Below are 5,095 nucleotides of genomic sequence, written 5' to 3'. Positions count from 1 at the left end.
AGAGAGAGAGAGAGAGAGAGAGAGAGAGAGAGAGAGAGAGAGAGAGAGAGAGAGAAATGTATATTAGCTTTCATTTAAGTCCAGGAGCAGATTCAGAAGTTCAGTAATATCATACAAATCTAGATTAGTTCCATCTTTCTGATGTGCAACCCTCAGCATGTTGTTGGGAACATTCATGGTCACAAGGGGTCTGTGGCAGTTTGTGCATTGTATCCAAACTTGGCACTATTCAGTGAGAAGAGAGGAAGGCCTCTCTTCCTGTGTATTTATTTTTATCATTCAGGAAACCTTTTTCAGAATCTCTCCAGTATATTACCCCTTACATCTCAGTGGCCTGAATTTCATCATGCCTAGCTAACCCAGTCACTTTCAAGGAGATGAAACAACCCTATCTGATTTATTAAGAGGAGCACCGGAGGAGGGTAGATACCTCTAAAAATAGTGACTCTCTCTACAAAGACAGGGAGAGGGCTACTGAGTTGGTATGCAATCCTGTCTGCTACAATCTTGTCTGTACAACCCTTAGTGAATAAGCTACCCCTTCCTCATACAGAGGTATGATTATCACATCCTAACTGGAAGCTCTAGCAGGGATATCATTGGGGTATGCAGAGTGGGAGTGGAAAGGACCTGAAAATACTGCTCCCAACAATGTGTCAGAGATAGATTCCTTTGCCCTCTTACCTCTGCATCCTTGGAAAATGCAGATACTCTTGGCCAAATGAAAAGACAGCAATAGTTCTCTATAGGGGAAAGCAGCACAAGGGAATTTGTTGGGGGAATGTGGGTATACACAGGAATATTGGTTTCCTATGGATATTGCAACTAATCACAGACTTAAGACAATAGATAGTTCTCTTACAAATCCCGAGGTCAGACATCTGAGATCAGCATCAATTGGCTAAAATTAAGGCAGTAGAGCTTTACTTAAACTGCAAGAGTCACCTTTCAACCTAGTCTGAAGAGAATCTGTTCCCTTGTGTTTTTAGCTTGCAGAGCTACATTCCACCACACTAGCCTCTTCTCCAGTTTTCAGAGCCAGCGATGACAGCATCTTGCTTCTTTCTTCATATTGCTTTTCTCTTCAGTCAAATCTGGTGTTTGTCTGTCTGTTTGTTTTGTTTGTTTGTTTGTTTTAGACAGGATCTCATCATGTAGCGCTGGCTGGCCTGGCATTCACTATGTAACCAGGCTGGCCTTGAACTCACAGAGATCCATCTGCTTCTGCCTCCTAAATGCTAGGATTAAAGTTGTATGTCATCATACCCACCTTGCCTCTCTTTCAATAATAAGACTAATGACTCCATTTGGGCCCAGTTGGATAATCCAGAATAATCTCTCTATTTTAAGAATCCTAATCACATCTGCAAAATCCCTTTCACCATGTAAGGTAATGTCTACAGGCTTCAACGATTATGACCTGTTGTTTAGGGGTCAATATTTAGCCCATCATAGTAAGTTAGAATTCACTGTAAGTGCTCTCAAGATTTGTTCATTATTCTGGGAATGGTGGCATGTGCCTATAACCTCAGAACTGTAGCAGATAAGGCAGGAGTTGTGAGTTCCAGGCTAGCCTGAGCTGCACAACAAGACCTTGTCTCAAGAAAAGAAAAGAAAGAAAGATTTGCACATTTTATCATCTACAGATTACATCAAAGCCTTAAATTACAAATATACAGAAAAAAATAGATGATTTGAGTTTAATCATAAAAAGAAGTTAAAGACCTACAAGGTCTCCTTTTTTTCCAACTGAGGGAACTAAAACCTGACTAGAAAGAAGAAGTGATAAACACCTAAAAGGGAGAATGGGGCTTTGAGTGTGAGTCTGCTGAAAGTTAGGCCAAAACTAGATTGATTCTTGTTTTATTCCCTACCCCATAATCACCAACCTTAGCAAGTCTCCAGCTTTTCCTCACATGCTGAAGCTTAGTTTCTGTCCCCTTACAGTCCCAGTAGAATCTGAGGTTCTCTAGCTACCTGGAAATGCCTGTGAAGGACACAGAACAATTAGCTGAAAAGACTCTGAGGTGCATACTGGTCACAAATGGCAGTAGCTGACTCAGGTCAGCTGACTACTAGAGATTCCATCTAGGTGTTAGAGGCAGATATTGGAATCTGCAGGGCCCTTGCTGGATTTCCAGATTCTTTTTTTTTTTTTTTTTGGTTTTTCGAGACAGGGTTTCTCCGTGTAGCCCTGGCTGTCCTAGAACTCACTCTGTAGACCAGGCTGGCTTCAAACTCAGAAATCTGCCTGCCTCTGCCTCCCAAGTGCTAGGACTAAAGGCGTGCACCACCACTGCCTGGCTGATTTCCAGATTCTTGTGACCTAAAGGAATTGGACCAGAGACACATCTGGATAGTGGTAGGAACTGAGACTGCCTCTAAAGAAAGGGAACATTTCCAAGCAAGGAAGTGACCCAGAGAACTGGAAGTTCAATGGCACTGGACTACAAGAGTTGTGACTTTTTAGAGGTCATGTATATAGCACTCACCTTTTCCAGTATGTGTATACGGGGAGTCTTCTCACATGGGTGCTCTGTCCCATACATGTAGCCTTTGGTTGTGAGTTCTAAGCTCTTTCACTGTTATTAGTTTTTTTCATATGCTAATTTTTGAAACAGGGACTCTGGATGTAGCCCTGGTTGTCCTGGAACTCACGGAGATCTACCTTTATCCACCTACTAAATGCTATCCTCTGATGACTAGAGAGCCCATTGCAAGTATTGAAGAATGGATATAAGTAAATTCTATAGACCAGCTAGGTCTAAGGAGGATCAGAGTCCTAGATTCTCAGACCTTGGGTTGGAGTTTCTGCTTTTACTTGCTTCATGTCTACAGAGGTGGGGTCCTATGAGAAAAACAAGAAATAGATGTCCTGGCAGCTGCAGGGACAAAAATATCTCTAATTCCATATGAGTGGTCACACAAGGTAAGGGAAGCTGCTTAGAGCATGGACCTAGTTTCAGGGATTGGAAAGACTGGAGAGCTGGGCAGTGGGAGGTAGGGAAGTTATTCTAGGCCTGGGTCATACAGATGTCAATTGCCTATTCTCTGAAAGTGTAATGTTCAGCTCGTCTAGCAGAGAACCTGCCTCTAGGCCAGGAATTCTATGATATCTTCCTTTCAGATAAGAAAGTCAAGGATCTCTCCTACTGCCCCAGCGCCTACAGAAGATGGATTCCTGCTGTGCACCGGAGCTAAGAGAACCAGAGTTTCTGATTGACATCAGGCTTTAAGAGTCCAAAGTCTCAAGTGAGGGAACGTGGGGAAAGGCTGCACACTCTCTCTCTCTCTCTCTCTCTCTCTCTCTCTCTCTCTCTCTCTCTCCCTCCCTCCCTCCCTCCCTCCCTCCCTCTCTCTCTCTCTCTTTTTTTTGTTTGGTTTTTCGAGACAGGGTTTCTCTGTGTAGCCCTGGCTGTTCCTGAGGCCTGGAAACTTCCAGAGGCTGGAATGTGACACAAGTTGCCCAGACAAACCAAGGTCCACACTATGAACTCTAATAGTTGTACCCTTCACCTTTAAGAATTTTAACTTGATTTTGATCCCAGCTCTCATGTGTAAGACTTAACAAGTCGAAAATGAAACAATTTCCTTCTTAAATGCCCCTACCAGTAACTATTATGGCTCAATCCCAGGACAAATAGCTGAGGTGCCTATTTAACATATCAAAGCAGACCTGGCCTCCAGTTCTCTTAGTCCCTCCTAGTTCCTCAGTCCCTACCCATCACCAACCCTCCAGCCTGGAGCCTGAGCTGCACTTCCCCCAGGGACTCATAATCCAGCCATTTAGGCTACAGGGTCTTTTTCACATTTTCGGTTTTGGCTTCTTGGTTCTTGGTTTCCAGGGCTCCTGGCTTCCCCACATCCAATCCCCCCTTCTTCCCCCTACATGCACACGTGTGCACACAGCCCAGCTCAGGATCATGTTTGTTCTGGACCTTCTCACATATATCTGGCTATGCTCTCTCTCTTATCTACAATAAATCTTCTCCTCCACTATACATAGGAGCAGTTATGTTCTTATTTCTTTTTTTTTTCATTCAGTAACATCATCAGAATTCCCTAGCTCTGGCCTACCTCCTCAGTAACAACGAGGAGCTGATCTTATAGCCACTAATCTGTACTCACTAATCTGTTTTCCAAACTCTTGGCCTCTGAGCTAATTATAGCAGTGTTTCATGCCACCCACCCCAACCCTATTCTTGTTCTCTGACTCCCACTAATCTACACATTCAGAGGATTGTGGATATAAGAGGCTGGGAGGCCAGCTTAGCAACCAGAGCTGGAGGCTGATGTGAGCTTCATCTCTTTCCCCAGGTAATATTCTAAATCTCTCTGCTTCTTGCCCATACTAAGTCCACCTCCCTCACCTTTAGCGTCTTCTTTAGGAGAAGGAGAGGGACATCTTTTCTGATGCAAGCAATGGATTTTCAGGCTGATGTAAGAGACTTCTAGGACTCACCACCCCCAACTCATCCCTCTGACCAAGCCTACTATGTATTGAAGGAAAGCACCAGAAAGGCATTTCCCTCTCTATGGTTCCCTAGTACCTGAAGAGATGAGTGGGGATAGAATGGAAATGTTTGAGGAAAGTGACAAGAGGGATGATGGGTAAGGGCAAAGAGGGCTTTTGGTCTCCACAGAGGCTTCTACCACCAACCCCAAGAAAGTGAGAGCCCAACCCCTTTTGTCCTACAGCTTTCCCTCTTCGTTCTCCCACCTCTGCCCCGTTCTTCCTTCTTAGCTGGAGGTCAACTTCAGTGCAGGAACAAAAGGAGATTTCATCCATTCATTTATTATTCATATAGTTAACAAACTGTGTGCCAGTTGATGTTCAGTATTAATGCAACCCAAGAAACATATTTAAGAGATGCAGTATGAGCCAGTAGGATAAATAGAAGGGGTTCAAAAATAAGATGGGAAGCAATCAAGAAAGACACTGGACATCTCTCTGACTTTCACACATATGCACCTGTGCATGTGGACATGTATGCACAGGCATGCTCACATGCCCCCCCACACATACATACACACATACAGAGAGAGCCAGAGAGAGAGAGAGAGAGAGAGAGAGAGAGAGAGAGAGAGAGAGAGA

General features: G+C 43.9%; 1 protein-coding gene across 2 annotated transcripts in view; it reads right to left on the bottom strand.

Annotated features, from left to right (window-relative positions):
- P2ry4 (pyrimidinergic receptor P2Y4) overlaps positions 1–5,095 on the bottom strand; it is a 26,292-nt gene that overhangs the window by 20,175 nt on the left and 1,022 nt on the right. The window contains exon 1 of one of the 2 annotated variants that reach the window (XM_028769993.1): positions 685–730. The exons of the other annotated variant lie outside the window; for it this stretch is intronic. The gene's annotated coding sequence lies outside the window, so the exon portion shown is untranslated. Of the gene's footprint in view, positions 1–684; positions 731–5,095 lie in introns of those variants that run through there. 2 annotated transcript variants of the gene reach the window in all.

Source organism: Grammomys surdaster, unplaced genomic scaffold, assembly GCF_004785775.1.
Source record: "Grammomys surdaster isolate TR1022 unplaced genomic scaffold, NIH_TR_1.0 197, whole genome shotgun sequence".
Lineage (NCBI taxonomy): Eukaryota > Metazoa > Chordata > Mammalia > Rodentia > Muridae > Grammomys > Grammomys surdaster.
The sequence above is the reverse complement of the archived record's forward strand: the minus strand, read 5'-3'. Positions and strand labels throughout refer to the sequence as shown.